Raw genomic sequence first — 17,417 nt, 5'->3', positions numbered from 1 at the left:
TCCTTGTATGACAGTATATATTCCGATGTTTATCAATATATGGATCTTATGTTATTGTATAAAAGTATATGGATATCAAATTATTGTATATCAGTGTATGTTAAATCGTTTCTCAACGATAAAAATCAGTTTATAGTTTGCTGTTATAGCAGAGTAAGTATATCTTCAGCTTCACTTTGTTTGCTATGCAATAAAACCATCATATATTTCGCTGTATGACAATACAACGATTTTGTATTAATGCATATCAATAAATATGAAATCGCTAGTACCAGTAATGTGATTCGCTATTATAAAGATCAATATATTATTTCACTGTATAGTAAACTCAAAATATATTTCACTTCTCATAGTTAAATATGTGTAGAAAAGTCAGTATATATTTCTCTGTATAATAATAAAATTAGTATACATTAGTGTTTATTTAGATGTAATAAAAAGTCGGCGTACATTTCACTTCACTTCACTTAGTTAACACAGGTGGAGAGAAAATGGTGCGCATTTTGTTCAATAAATTATCTCCTCTTGACCGGCGCTCCATTCGATTACCTCTAACGAGAATCATTACGAGACTACAACGAACTTTTTTCTAACTTGCCGAAGTAAAACACTTCCAACCCACACCTCTTAGGCATATTTTCGGCTACCGAAATCCCCTTAATCGCTCTCACTTTCTCTCTCGCCAACAAAATGACGCTTTTCTTTAGAAAATTTCTTCACCGCTTTTAATATGGAAGAAGAAGAAAAGCCATCCATGTGCGAAAAGGAGATAAGGTTTTACCAATTACGTCTTCGGGATAATGAGTTTAGTTGCAAAATTATTCCACCGGTCGAGTAGCATTCCATAAAATAACATTTTAGCCAGAATCGTCTGCCTCTCTTTTTCCGCCAGCTCAACTCATTAAAATCGGGATTACCTTGATCACAACATAAACAAAGGATTACCTCAGGTGAAGCTCAATCCATTCGGTATTTGCCAGAAAGCATTCCTCCGCAGGGGGTCGGTTAGAAATATAAATTTTATATTCCCATAATTCTCGACAGTTTCTCAGCACAATGGCCTTACAACATAATGGACGCTCATGATTTTTAAACCAAAAGCGTTAGCCCAGAAGGGCTATTAATTTCTCTTTGGCATTTTGCGTTGATTCACTATAAGTGGCGGTTCACTTTTCAAATTGTTGCCACCAAATATTAGAGCCCTGCGTTATATTTAAAGAAATGAAATAATGAAGAATCTGCATGAATGTAAGTATGTTTTTCTCGCTGCGAAAAAAAACGGTGCCTAGAGACAGCAAATTTTCAGTAAGTTCTCTTTCACTCGAACCATGGACATCTAGTCCCGAAAGCCCGAACTTGGAATTTCTTTATTATCCGTTTCATATTTTGTAAAACTTTAATGAATTTTTGGTTAAGAAACTTGACGATTTCGAAACGAGCAATGGCAAATCTATACGAAAAAAAAAAAAAAAAAAAAACATTTCTTTTATCTCTCGCGCACGAGACTGTGTATCGGAAATTCTAAAGATACGCTCTTTTAAATATTTTGCGATATGGCTGTTGAATTGAATTTTATGGCTTAAGTGCGAAGAATATGATATTTAATAAATAAAGGTAACACACAAAACGTTAAAAAGACGTCCCTTTGGGAGTAATATAAAATCTGAAACTTTTAATTTTTCTTTATTTAACGTTATGTATTTTACTTATACGTTACATAGTTATGCATGATATACTCTATTATACATTTATTACACATTTATACATTACATAATCTTTCATATTCATATTTTACATTATTAGTTCAAAGGCGCTTTGTCTCTAAATGACTATTGTTTACGTTTTCCGATTTTGCGTTGAATCACTATAAATGTCCGTTTCACCTTTCAAACTGTTGCCACCAAATGTTAGAGTCCTGCATTATAGTTGAAGAAATTAAATAATGAGAAATCTGCATAAATGTATGTACTGCACAGATGTTTATATTTGTCGCATTGTGATAAAACAACGGTACCTAGAGCCATCGAATTTTGAATGACGTAATCCTCCTACGAATATGGGCATGCGGAAGACCAAATTTGAAATTTGTTTTATTATCGATTTCATATTTTGTAAAACTTTAAAGAATTTTTGATTAACAAACTTGACGATTTCAAAGAGAGCAATGGCAACACGGTACGGAAAAAAGCATTTTTATCTCCAGCGCGCGAGACTGTGTATCGGAAATTCTAAAAATATGCTCCTTTTAAAACTATTTTGCGATATTGCTGTTGACTTAATTTTATGGTTTAAGTGCGAAGAACATGATATTCAATAAATAAAGGTAACACATAAAACGTTGAAAAAACGCCCCTTTAGACGTAATTTAAAATCTGAAACCTTTTAGATTTTTTTAAATTTACATTACTTTATATTTGGTACGTTTCATTATTTTGTATATTTACTTATTCTTTCATTAATATTATATTACATTACATTATTATTGTTCATCACATTACTTTACGTTGTATTTTAGATTCTAACGATACGCTCTTTTAAATATTTTGCGATATGCCTGTTGAATTGAATTTTATGGTTTAAGTGCGAAGAATATGATATTTAATAAATAAAGGTAAAACACAAAACGTTAAAAAGACGCCCCTTTGGGAGTAATATAAAATGTGAAAGTTTTTTTTTTTTTTTTAATGTTTAAAATTAAGTTTAATGTATGTCTCAATATCCATTCCAAATCGAGCAGGAATGTTACTTGAAATAAAGAATATGATGCTGACACCCCATAGCTTCTTTGTACGCCTGTGAAATTATACACATTATTTCGTTGTATTTAATTTAGACTAATATCCTCGAATTATTCTAAATCCCTCGAGGTAAGTTGAAAACAACGTCAAAAATTCAACATCTCTGCCCATTATTGTCGCCTGGAAGTCCAATTCCTTGTATTTTTATTCCTTCTGAACGAGTATAAGGGAATCGTATATATTTTCAGAATATAGTATAAGGGAGAGAAAGACCGTAATTCAAAGTTAGATTTCGGTGTTTGCCCAAAATCGCATATAGCGACAGCTGAGTGTCAATGTCGCTAAACAGTGAACGCTCTATCCGGGAATTGCGCATGGGAGTTTTCCTGATTTTTCCCATGTGTAACCTGTAAACGAGCCAGTTTCCTCCACACAGGCATCCTTTCCATTAGGCAGATAGTTATCGAGGCTTTACCATAACCAAATAAACCAAATTTGTCCAAAATTATTATTTTTTTAAATTTGAAATTGCCAAAACAGGAATATTTTCGCCTCCCTTTGAAACAATGGAAATATGAAATCCATTTTACAGTCTTGAAATAAAAGTTCTTTATTACTTTCATTTGTACCGTATGTACAGATGTCACGGAAAAAAAATCGTCCAAAAGGATTCGGGAACGGTAAAAATGGGTATTTCCGTTAAAATGTGGAAACCTAAATTTTTCACGATTACAACAATTTCTTTCCTTTGTACAAGAAAGCGAAAAATTTGATGTGGTTAGCTTATAACCTCCCAATTCCGTGTTTTAAATAGCAACCAGCTTTACTTAAAAGTATCACTTCCGGTCGATCGTTCTGCTAAACAAAATCTAATTTCTTGTTCCAATTGCCAAATAGACTTGCCTACAATAAGAAATCTAGGATTCTATTTATTTAGATATAATTAGGCATGTATCAAAACTTGTTTTTCTATTAATACCATCATAATTCAATCCTCGCTCATTTATTTTTTAGTAATAAACTTATTTTATTGAAGAATTAAATCATGTGCAATTTAATGGATTTTAATGAAAAAAATGGAGTGTTTATAATACATATGACATAAATTGTTTGAAACTAATACGTATTTTGTCCTACGTTATTTCTATAGCATCAAGAAATCTAAATTCATTTTGATCTTTTCTAATTAATTAGTAACTTCCGGATTATAACATGTATTTAAAATGTAATATATTATTCTCAATCATATATTAGTTTCAAATACCAAATCTAAGAAATCTTGGATTATATCATAATTTATTTTTTACAAAATCCTGTTGAGTGCTTAAAGTATCATTTCCGGTAAAATCCATATTGTTCCCATTGATATAAAAGATTTAAATACTGAAATTGAAAAGGTTTTGGATTATTATTTTAATAAAGGCGTCCATTAAAAGCAGTTATGGATTTCAAGTAAAATAATACTTCCGGTTGTCCAATTTTAGCGAAATTCCAATCGCCTGGTTTTATGATTGTAGGAAGCTTGAATAGGGAAAACAGAAAGTCTCCCTTAAGAATTATTTTAGGAAAAAAAAAAAAAAAAAAATACACACAGACAGACAGACATCGTTTTAGAAATAGATTAAAAAAGTAATGCGAGGCATCTCATTCATATCACAGAATATCCTCATGCTGTCCCATTTAAACAGTAATATCCTGGGAAATATTTAAGATGTCCTGAGCATATCAATTCTCAAATGTTTAAATTCTTATTTGAATTCTAATAACATCTCATACGCGCCGATGGGACCTCTACAGGATGTTCTAAGGATATAGTGGAATGTGTTTAGCAGCGGTTCTCAACCTTTTGACTAACGACCATTTAAACAAAAACTGAAAAGATTTAGCTCCACCACCACAAAGTACCACCACCACCACCACCACTCTTGAACAAAGCTCAGATCGCATAAATTTACGAGTGTTGCACAAAAAATTCAATCAGAATGTCGGGGTTTTAATTTTTTAATTTAATAGTTAAAAATATTTTGCTTCTTTGCGTACCACCGGTTGAGAACTCCTGATTTAGACTGTTAATGGGATATTCCGGGATGTCGTGAGGATGTTGTAAGCAGCAAATCAAAAACATACCATTCGCCGCTGAAGGGACTTAGTATGTCCTGAGAATATATTGGGGTATGGCATTAAGCACTCGGGAGGATGTGTTTGGGAGATTAGAGGGATATTCCGGAATATCCTGAGGATGTGCACTTACCGCGTGAGCAACATCCTCAAGACATCCCGAGGATGTTTTTGTGCTACAAGGATAGCGTATACTGAGACATTAATGGGTTTTAAGTAAAATCAATTTTTTTTGGCATTCTCGATATATTTTATTCATACCGATATTTTGCATTTAAGAAACATTTGGGGATGAAAATGTATATTCCTTCGAATTTAAAAAGAAAATTATTGAGTTTCGAACAAGTAAAGTTTCCATTTTCTTCAGTTTACATTTTAACAGAAATAATACAGAATAAAAGAATAATACTAATAATAAAGAAGGAAAAGCACGCGCTTTTGGAAACGATAAGTAGTGTAATGTTGCCAATAATAAGATTATTGGCTGTCTTAAGATCTCGGACTAAAAAACGTGCTTTTATCGTTTTCTAAAGGATTTTATACGGTTGAGAAAGGTGTTGCAATATTTGAGGACGGTGTCTCAACATTTAAATTGGATTGCTTATTTTCTTAGCCTAAGACGTGTTATTTTGCTATATGTTTTTGAATATTGATTGAGTCCTTCTAAAGAGATTCGATTTAGTCTTATTTCGAATGAAGCAGAATAGTTTCGCAATTTAACCAACCATGAAGATGTCGGCTTCATTTTTCACTTGTAAGTCTTTTGAAATAGGAAATGATAGAATTAGGCAATCTTCCATTTGGCGTTTATTTTAAACAAGAGTCTATCGATTTCGAGGTGCAGTTGGGCTAAAATGAAAAATGACATTTACAGATATTATTTCTGCGAAAGTAATTTAGTACGTTTTGCTTTACATACGTTACTGCTATGTTACGAATTACATATTTCATTACAAATTTCATTTATGAATTCTCTATTAAATATATTTTTTTAATCATAGCAGTGATAGCGTAGGATTTTACTTCTTACGTTCTTTTAAAATGAATTTTGAAATTCCTTAATTTTAAAGTTTTTCTGTTTGTATTTCTTTACAAAATTTATTAAAAATCCACTGCTTAACAGACTTTTATTCATATATTTCTTTCATTTGCTCCTTAATTTTCATTTCCTTTTTACTTCCCTGTACGAAGTAAAAAGGAAGTATTGTAATCGCGAAAAGTTTCAGGCAGCATATTTCAACGAAAATATCTATTTTGACCGCTATCGAATGCAATTTAACAATGTTTTTGGATGATATCTGTACGTAAGGACAGAATAAAAGACTCTTTTCCTTCAAAAAAATTATAAAACTGCTTTAAAATTAATTCTGAAGAGAATTTTTCGTGGCGTCTGTACGAACGTATGTACGTACTTACGTACGTACATTCGTGAGTACGTACGTATCTCGCATAACTCAAAAACGAGTAGCCTCAGAACGTTGAAATTTTGTATATAGGACTGCTATAACAAGTAGATGTGCACCTCGTATTTTGGTTGCAATCGTCCGCACCAAACGTACATAAATATATTTATATATATATCCACTCTATTACCCGGCTCAGTAAACTCAGTTTCTTTACTCTTATATGTTTGTAAATTGTACATTTTTTTCTTTAAAAATGATTGAATTATATTGTTTTTATCTTCCGGTTAAAGATTTTATGCCTTTAGTAAATCTGTGTGCAATATTTTTAGAATTATCACCAATTTTAAAGTTGTTTAATTGCCGCTAAGCCTGTTTTAATGGTTGCCATTGATGTTTACATTTGAAACAGGAGACTAGTGGATTTGTTGCCAATCTAGAGAAACTTAGCTTCGCAACAACAAAGACAACGCATTCATTTATTATTGCCAATTAAATCATGCTTAATTCTTTCTGGAATTTTTTCGAGGAAATAAGTGTTTGAAATTTACTTCGTAATTTTTAATATAGATATTTTGAGTTTTTATGTATTTTTGCCATCTGGCGAAGTGAGAACTGAATTAATTCATTGAGAAATACTCAATCGTCTGTGAAAAACTGTTTCTTTTTTGTTTTGTTTGCTTAATTTCTTTTATACATAATTCTAATTTTATAATAGTATTTGAATAGAACATGTGGCAACGATTAGATAATTCTTTAAATGATATACATTTTATGCATTCTGAGTTATAATATGAATGAAATATAATACTGTTAAGTAAACCTAGCGCCAGAGTGTCGCTATGGTAAACAAAGTGAATTTTAAAGAATGCATTTATACTATTGTGGTTTATGCGCTGTCGGCGAAGTAGGTTTAATTCAATCTAATAAGTTTAAATAAAATGCAAGAAAAAATGCGTATAATTTAATATTCCGTACAAGGAAGTCATGGGGTGTACACATCAGATTTTTTTCTAATATTTTTTCATTTATTCTTATTTTGAAGTTTTGTTCTGTATGTTCTATCTTTATTAGCCCAAAGGGGCAATTTTCCCAGAACGGATATTAATTTTGTTTTGGTATTTTGCGTTGATTCAATATAAACGATGAATCACTTTTTAAACTGTTGCCACTAAATATTAAAGCCGTGTATTATGTTTAAAGAAATTAAATAATGAAAAACTGCATAAATGTATGTATATTTCTCTGACTGTTATAAAAACCACGGTACCTAGAGCCATCCAGTTTTGAATAACGTACGTCTTATCCTAATATGGACATCTGAAAGCCCGAATTTGGAATCCATTTTATTATCTATTTCATATTTTGAAAAGCATTAATGAGTTTTTGATTAAGAAGTTCAATGATTTCAGAGCGAACAATGGCAACACTGTGCGGAGAAAAAACATTTTTATCTCTAACGCTCGAGACACTGTGTATCGGGAATTAAAGATATGCTCAATTTAAAATTATTTTGCGATCTCTCTTTTGAATTGAATTTTATGGTTTAATTACGAAGAACATATGATGTAATAAATAAAGGTAACACACAAAACGTCAAAAAAAGCCACTTTGGGCCTAATATAAAATTTGAAAGGCTTTCAAATTAAAAAAAAATATATATTAATAGTCATTAATTATCGATCATCGCGTCAGGGGATTTTTTTCACATTTCTGAAATCATTTAAGATTTAAATTCAGATTTTATAAACTTGAAGAGAAAATTTTAAATATGAGTAGAACTTTAGTTCAGAAATGGGAATAAACGAAACGTCCACCATGAATTATCGGTGATTACATAAAAAGATTCCAACTTTGGTTGAAAAGCTGGGATCTTAATTTGGAATCGGCAATGTTTGCTGTCAATTGTTCTTGTTTTAATTACTTTATAAGGTATTTCTCCCTCCTTCCTAGCGTGCCTTCGTAGTGTGGTGCTTCTGCACGCTGGGACGGTATTCCAGATGTCCGTGGTTGGATTCCCGGCGAAGCGTTTGCTATTTTTCATCTTTCCTACTTCCAAAAATATACCTAATGTCTCTATAACTTTAATTGTTTAAATTTACTTTTTTCTTCCTTGTACGAAGTAAAAAGTAAGTATTGTAATCGCGAAAAGTTTCAGGCACCATACTTCAACGAAAATATCCATTTTGACCGCTATCGAATGCAATTTAACGATGCTTTTGCGTTATATCTGTACGTAAGGACAGAATAAAAGACTCTTTTCCTCATAAAAATTATAAAACTGCTTTAAAATGAATTCTGAAGAGAATTTTTCGTGGCGTCTGTACGAACGTATGTACGTACGTGCGTACGTATCTCGCATAACTCAAAAACGAGTAGCCTCAGAACGTTGAAATTTTGTATATAGGACTGCTATAACATGTAGATGTGCACCTCGTATTTTGGTTGCAATCGGCCGCACCAAACGTATATGAATATATTTATATATATATCCACTCTGTTTCCCGGCTCAGTGATCTCAGTTTCTTTACTCTTATATGTTTGTAAATCGTACATTTTTTGCTTTAAAAATGATTGAATTATGTTGTTTTTATCTTCCGGTTAAGGTTTTTATGCCTTTAGTAAATCTCTATGCAATATGTTTAGAATTATCAACAATTTTAAAGTTGTTACGTGCCGCTAAGCCTAATCCTCTTCTTGATGGCGGCCATTGTTTGTTTACATTTGAAACAGACTAGTTGTTGTTGTTGCCAATCTAGAGAAACGTAGCTTCGCAACGACAAAGATAACGCCTTCATTTATTATTGCCAATTAAATTATGCTTAATTGTTTTGGGAATTTTTTCGAGGAAATAAGTGTTTAAGATTTACTTTGTAATTTTTAATATAAATATTTTGAGTTCTTATGTATTTTTGCCTTCTCGCGAAGTGAGAACGGAATTAATTGAATGAGAAATACTCAATCATCTGTGAAAAACTGTTTCTTTTTTGTTTTGTTTGCTTAATTTCTTTTATACATCGTTCTAGCTTTATTATAGTATTTAAATAGAACATGTGGCAACGATTAGAAAATTCTATTCTTTAAATTATATAAATTTTGTGCATTGTGAGTTATAATACGAACTAAATATAATACTGTTAAGTGAATCTAGCGCCAGAGTGTCGCTATGATAAACAAATACTAGAGTGAAGTTTAAAGAATGCATTTATTCTATTGTGGTTTATGCGGTGTCGGCGAAGTAGATTTAATTAATCCAAATAAGTTTAAATGAAATGCAAGAAAAAATGCGTATAATTTAATATTCCGTACAAGGAAGTCATGTGGTGTACACATCAGATTTTTTTTAACTTACATTTTAGTTATAAATTCCAGCTGAATGTATTTATGTGTAGGCGTCACATGATACGATATTGCCAATGTATGTAATACTCCTACTTTTTGTCTACACCACTAATTATATAAATGCGAGCATTTTTAAATGGTAACTAAATATCAAAGAGGGTGTTTCGTCAAGTTTTGTCGGACTTATTTAGACTCTACTTAGATAGTACTATTGAGATTGCTTTGACAGATATAAGCGGAATGATAATTTGTCCGTCAATCTATGGAGTTTATATCAGTGTTTTTGTGACTGTCTAACGGAACCTAATTCGCTCAAAATGAGCAATGGTAGCACTGTACAGAAACAAACATGTTTATCTCCAGCGCGCAAGATTGTATATCGGAAATTTTAAAGATAGACTCAATTTAAAATTATTTTGCGATATTGCTCTTGAACTGAATTTTACGGTTTAAGTGCGAACAAATGATATTTAAGAAATAAAGGTAACACACAAAATGTTAAAAAAAAGCCCCTTTGGGTGTAGTTTAAAATCTGAAACCTTTCAGACGTTTTTTTATATATGATCTTTGTTTTCTGAAAGATTAGTTGAAGTTTCTCTTCTTACATTCTAAACTGGATGGATGTTGTTCTCAGGTAGAAGCTGATATTTATTGAATCAGTAAAAGCTGTTAAAAGCCTGATATTTCATTTGTATTTATAACAAGGAAAACATAATGCTAAATGTCGTTTTTCCTTTTTTATTCATATCGGTCGTATTCCTTGTAGGGATTTGCTTCTATCTGATAGCCTTGCTTCCTGGCTATAGCTCTAACTCGAATGTCCCATGAAAGTAAATTTTTTCTTAGCGCCATCATGTCGGTTTTATCCCTTTCCTCTTGGGTCGTTTTTCAGAAGTCCCTTAAGTGTTCTTGCTAGATACTGTTTCCCTAATGTTGGTTTTAACAAACCGATTGCTCTGTAGTCCATAGGAGAAACTAAATAGTATGGTAAAAGTAAACTAATGATGGTAAATGTCTTCTAGACGTTGTTAATTAAATATGTTTTCGCTCTAAAATTTGTTTCCATTCATCCATAATTCTTAAAAACAATCCTTGATTTCAAAATTCTGCTACCTATTTTGATCGTTTTAAACGTTATAAACTTTAGAAACTAAGTTATTATAAATATTTGTAAGGTTGTAGAGACATTAGGTGTTTTTTTTAGGCCGGAGAGATTGAAAAAACATGCAACCGCCTTCGCCGGGAAGCATATAAGCAAAATGTACACTGTTAGGACAACGGCTTGAGTTTGGCCAATGACAATCCAGATAAGGGTCACCATTAACTCCGCCCACATGAGTGATGTCACATTTCTGACGTTTGTTTACATTCTGCTACACTGTAAAAAAAAAGTTCGCTCTTTACAGGCAAAAGTTTTGTAAAGTTACAGAAATCAAAAAGTTACAGAAGAATTTCCTGTAATGGTAACAGGTTGAAAGCAAACTGTAGCGGTAACAGCAGATTTGCTTGTAACATTACAGATAATGTTTCAGTAGCCGCGCGGAAGAATCACGTGACTGACTGGAAATTAGCCAATCAGGAGAAAAGTGTTTGAAAGCTAGTTGCAGAAAAAAACATGGCTGAATGCATGTTGGTTGTATAGCGCAGGTAAGTAAGAAAATGTTTACAATTACTACTTGAAATATTTTTTGTTCATTTTATGCAGATTATTCTCATGCACTTTGCACTGTTATATGTAGTGAGTAAGTATTTAAACGTTTAAGCTTTGCGATTAATTAATATCAGTGTTCGTAATGTCTAATGAGTTGAAAGAGTGCAAAATATTTATTCCAAATGCAGATCTAATAGTAGTATTTTGTCATTGTGCATCCGATAAATTACGCCTTCAATTGCCCTTATTATTATTTAAAACTAATTATTCCAAAATTTAATCACTGTTTGTGGTATATAATTGAAATGGTAATGTGGTTGTTGAAAACAAAACTAATCATTTTAGCGTTCTTTTCCAATCGTCTGACCAAAGAACGTTTGACATCTTTTTCCCGGCAGGCCTTGCGAGAAACGTTTATATAAACATTTAGAATTATGTATATATTTTTTTGCTTACTAGGTTTAGATTATTCTTTTTCTAGGATTATCTAATTAGTTATACCTAGTTTATAATTCAGTCTAATATGTTTATGTACGAGTGTGTTATGAAGTAAAATTACAAAAACTTGAACAACGCGGTCGAGAATCTCGTTTATTCCTTTAGTGTAATAATATTTTTTTCAGTGGTATTAATTTCTTACGAAAATATTATAATTCCAAAATGAAGTAATTATATTGATTAAAAATATGCCGTATCATACTTTTCGCAATGTTTTGTTTTACTAACTAGATGCAACTTAATTATTCCATATATTTTAATATACCAATATCAACAGGGGAAAAATGGAAATGACCTAAAATATTTTTCTAACAATTCGTTAAACTAATTATAAAACAAAACTAAAATTTTGTGCATTATTTCCAAAAATATCATTTCATTAATATTTTATAAATGACAACATATATTATATTGTATATATAACTACCATTGCATACTTATAAGTTTTTAAACATTTAATGTAGAATTTATGTTGATTTTATTTTGCCCAGTTTTAATACAGTTTTGAAGTATGATAGTCTTGTTACTAGGATAGCATGAATCTGCTAATACAAGTTTAATACATTTCTTGACAAATGTTTCTCTTATTCATGTAATATAATATATAAATCATAAAATAAGTTTTCTTAAAAATAAATTATTATTGTTTATTGGAATTTAAAACAATTCTGCATCTGTATGTTGTATTAAAAATAAAATAATAATGAATTTTTAATGAAGCATTGATTTTAGCATTAACAATATATATATATATATATATATATATATATACATGAATAAATGGAAATGCAAGCTACTTTTCCTTACAAAACCGCCTATGAATATATACTTTCCTTTAGGCTGATAGCCTTTGCATGCTTTGCCATATTCTATCAATCCAAATGATGCAAATATGCAGAAAATTTTACTTTCTTTGAAAGTTAATACCGGAAATAAAATTCAGTGCATTTGTAAACTACATTAGTTCTCTTATAGCTTGGCATTTAATTGCCCAATGATTTACTAGTCCAAACTAAGGCAGAATTCAGATATCGTTCAAATAAAAGAAAATTAATAAGGTCTGATTTTTAGACCTATAGATGAAGATTTATTTTTTTTAAATATTATTTTAAGTCAACCAAATTAATTTCAAATTTAAGTAAGTATTCATGCCTTTCAGTAGCATTATTTTTGATATCTTAAATTAAATAACTGAATGCAATATTTCTTGTTAATAAAAGAAAAGCAATGTTATGAAAGACTAGCGAAGCAGATTTGCAAGTTCTAATTACGAAAGGTCCCATGCTTTAAGGGGTCATTTTTAAAAATACTTAATTAAAAAAAAATATTTAACGTAAAACTTCCAAACTTCACACATGTGGAATATTAATTCTATATATTTTATCTCATTCTTATTTTATTAATTAATTTCATAGCATTTTGTGTGACACTAGTAGTAATTATTAATTAAATTTTATGCTGTTTCTGATCTATGTTTTGATTTTGTTATTAATTACGTTAGTTTACATAAGATTTAAAATTATGTAAGGTACAAAAACCTTCTGCATCTATTAATATATGCTGAAGTGAATGAAATTATGCCAGTGAAATTCTTTAAAATCAAAAACAAATTTCTGTGGAAAATTAAAGTTATAAATTCTAAATGCAAACAAAGGAGTGAATTTGAAAGTTATCAAATAAGCCAAAGTGTTGGTCATTTTTTCAGTTTTGCAGAAGAATTTTTATACTTTGCAGAATGGGAATATGATGTTTGGTTTTGTTAGTATTAATTATTACAACTGAATTATTGCAACTTACATTGCAACACGTAATTTAGCTTAAAATTTATTTGAACTTAATTTTCTAATTTATTTTGATCATGTATATTTCATGTGTCATAAGTCTTTGAAATGAACTTAATTCTATTTATTTACACAATTTTTTTAAAGAAGAAAAAGTCACATTTGTTTTGCTTAGTTGCACACGAAGATACATGTCTATATATATAGAGAGAGAAAGAGGAGTTATGTTTACTTCCAGACTATTTTCCTCCTTTTATATTATAGTATGAAAATCAAGGGGGAAATTAAGCAATCAATTTAATTTTGAAGGATGTGATTACAATAAGATCATAACCAATCAAAAATATTCATGAATGAACTACTGGTAACTATCATAGTATTATTATTTAAAAGAAACCTACATTCCAATAAGAACGCTTAGTAACATAACCATTTAAGCTATCTAATAAAAGTAATTTTCATTCCTACTTCCCTATACATTGAATTTCACTCTTAGTATTGCCCACTGCTACTCCCTAGACCTCAAAGCATTTAATGCATCTGGAACTGCAATTTGTGTCTTTTTCTACAGCATGCAAGTTATCACCGTTTAGTTTGTACTGCCACGAGCAATGATCTTCAGAATTATCGTACTGCGTTGCATATTCCACCCCACCCAGCTTTAGAACCAGATTCTGAAAATTAAAAAAATATTTACATAATTTTCCCCCTTTTAATGCATTCAGAAAATGAATATTCAGGATTTTAAAATGGATTTATCAACATAATGATTGTTTTCGTCATACTAACAAAGGCAAACTTTTGCACACTTAAGGCCCCGTTGAATCTTTCTCTTCTAACTGTTGAATATTATGTCAGCCTAATACAAACAAACAATGATCTATGATAGTGAAAGCAAATACCAACTGCCATTCACTGTGCAATTTTGCCATATCAGCTGAATGTTCACCCTAGCAAGCATCGGACCACAACCTTCTCTAATTATTTATGTATGATCTGAGGTCTAAGGATTTGCAAGAACAACAATGAGAATGACAGAAGTTCAATTTATAAAGAAGAAATGAGATAACTTATTAGATGTTGCAATTATATGTATTCTTATTGAAATAGAGGTTTCTTTTAAATAAATAATATTGTGATAGTAGTAGTTTATCCATGATTACTTTTCATTTGTTATATTCCTACTGTGACTGTGTCCTTTGGAAATTAAATTATTCGTTTAATTTTTCCCTCTTCATTTTCGGAAGATAAAATTAGTAAAAATAAGTGGGAATATGGCATCAAGAGCATTAGATATCCCCATTTTCTTGAAGCTGTTCACTATTATTGTTTCATCAATGATAGGCCATGCATCCAAAATCCACTAGCAAATCAGTTAGTAAGATGAAAATGACCACTATGCGGACAAAACATTTAGGGTAACTTGTTTTGTGAGCGCCTTAAGGAAGACAAACATTACCTAAATCTTTAAAACATATTCAGAATCCTGTGCTAAAAGAAAGCTAGGGGGGAAATGTTGTCCGAGTCCCAGTGATTCCTTTGGACGAATATGTAATATTGTTTTAGAAATTTAAGGTAATAAATATAATATTTTTCGAATGCTAAAACAGTTTGAGAAATTTATTCAAGTTCTGAATTCTGAATATAAGTATACTGTATATTATATTTAATAACTATGGTGGCTTCATTTATGAAAATATTTGAATATTGGCTGTTTTTGTACAATGAACCTTCTCTAAGCTACGTGATTTCTGAAAATTTTGATCTTTAAATGATAGTGGGCATCCTAGCGAAGTTATGTTTACTAATTAGTTATTTTATGAGGAATGCTGATTAAATTTAAAAAGTGATTGACTGAGTTAGCTTGTCGTAATGAGACGGTTCACTGTAATCCAATTTTTTAAAGAATTTAAGCTGTTCTTAATTAATTAAGATATTATAAAGAAATATGATTAAAAGTGTTATATAAGCGCATGTTTAAAACATCTATTAAAATAATTTTTATAAGCTTTTTAAGAGCATGATTATAATTTTAAAAGAAATGTTTTTTTCTTTATTTAGGAGACATGGTTTACAAAGAGGAGAAAAACCATTCATTTTTTCCAAGCAGTCGAAACGAATTTTTATGAAATGTTTATTAAATTATGTTATTTTTTAATTAATTCTTTTTTTCAGGTTTTATGTAAAGTTTATGAATTAAGTAATAAATTATTTTTACTTCTGTATTTTAATTAGCATATTATTTGCTTCATAATGTTTCACAATAAAATTATAAATTCAATAAACTTCTTAATTAACATGCTGTAATATAGAGAGAGCATAAAGTTTGTTTTCTGTTCTCACATGTTTATTTCACAATTTTGTATGCGAATCTCGAAAATTATAATATCTAGGAATACTTTTTTAGTATCACTTTCGAAATGGTAAATATTAAGCTTAGATTTATTACATATTATGTTTGTAAAAAATTATAGGTAAAATTAAAATGCATTAAATTTTAAGCTAAACTGAAGTATTAATTTTAGAAATAAATTTCTTAAAGGCATAATTGTATTAAGAATTTTAAGGGAAACAAGGCTTTAAAAATTAAGGTCAGTTGGCAAAGTTTTATGCTTATTCAAAAAGCATGACATTAGGTTTTTAATGAAAGACTTCTATCTGTTAATGCAAAGGAAATTATTTGAAGGTAAGTAAAAAAGTTATGCATTATTTCAAACAATAGCAGACTGTTGACAAACACTGAGTGCAGATAAGAATAAAAAAATTAGTTAGACGTTGTAATTCAAGCGTATGAACAAAATTTGAATTCCTTGTAGTAACAAAATGAAGTTCATTGCTATGTTGAATTCTTTAATTTACTGAAAATGTCATTTTTTAGAAGGAGAGAATATATTTTTGAAATATGAAGAACAGCTGTTCTGAGTTCTTCATAGAAATATTTCACAAAATGTCTTTTACTGTAATAATATGGTCATATCAACAGGCAACACGTTTACTCATATAAGTTAAATCTAAAGCAACATGTGTCTATTTTAGCTAAAATTACTAAAAAGAAAGTTCTAGAACATATCTTATTAACTGACACTAACATGCAAATAAAACATACTATTTTTTTCAGCCCTCTCTAAGATGACCACCAGCAGTTCTACATGATTTTAATTTTGTGTAGAGCTTGTCATTTCAAAAAGATATTCAGTACCATAATTTGTATATTGAGGAGAAGAAGTCAGTTTCAGAAGTGATCACAAAGAAAAGGTTTACTGTGTTAAAAGGATAATCTGTTTCTAACCTTTTTGCAGGGTTTGATTTGGCTTATGTGATTTATGACAATGCCTCGAGGGCTATCTGTCTAAGCAGAGGGATGCCTTCATGGAGGACTTTCTAAGGGAAACTGGCTTGTATAGACGTTACACATGGGGGAAACCATGAAAACGTCCGTGCAACCAGCCTGTTCGCGGGATTCGAACCTCAGACCGAACTACCAGTGTTCAGCGACTTAACCGCTTGACGCTGGTGGGCCCCTTTTTTTGCAGGGAAGGAAGTGTTTTCCAAGTGTAGGACATAACATATCTAAATAGTCCATGTTAAGATTTAATCTAGGAAATGAATAATGTTGAAGCTGAAATTAAAATTATACAAATTTGAATATCATGTAATGTTAATCTCAAATTTCGTTTCCTGTGATGTGATTTTTTTTTAATGTAAGGATCAGGCTCTGGTATATTGATATATATATAAACTTTAAATATAGTATGAAGTCTTATATTTGAGTATAATACTGAAACAAAGTTCGACATATGAGAAAATAAATATATGTTTTCTTCACATGTTGTGAAATATTCCTCCCTGACTTAAGGGAACATGAAGTTACACAGTTTTAAATCCA

The 17,417-nt window shown here is 30.4% G+C and overlaps 1 long non-coding RNA gene across 1 annotated transcript; it reads left to right on the top strand.

Annotated features, from left to right (window-relative positions):
- Positions 1 to 10,992: 10,992 nt before the first annotated feature.
- LOC146997912 (uncharacterized) lies at positions 10,993 to 15,756 on the top strand. Its single transcript, XR_015039961.1, has 2 exons — positions 10,993 to 11,248; positions 15,593 to 15,756. It is a non-coding gene; the product is annotated as an uncharacterized LOC146997912 (long non-coding RNA).
- The last annotated feature ends 1,661 nt before the right edge of the window (positions 15,757 to 17,417 follow it).

This window comes from Stegodyphus dumicola, chromosome 3, assembly GCF_044657685.1.
Source record: "Stegodyphus dumicola isolate Sdum_Otavi_A_Nest chromosome 3, ASM4465768v1".
Lineage (NCBI taxonomy): Eukaryota > Metazoa > Arthropoda > Arachnida > Araneae > Eresidae > Stegodyphus > Stegodyphus dumicola.
The sequence above is the reverse complement of the archived record's forward strand: the minus strand, read 5'-3'. Positions and strand labels throughout refer to the sequence as shown.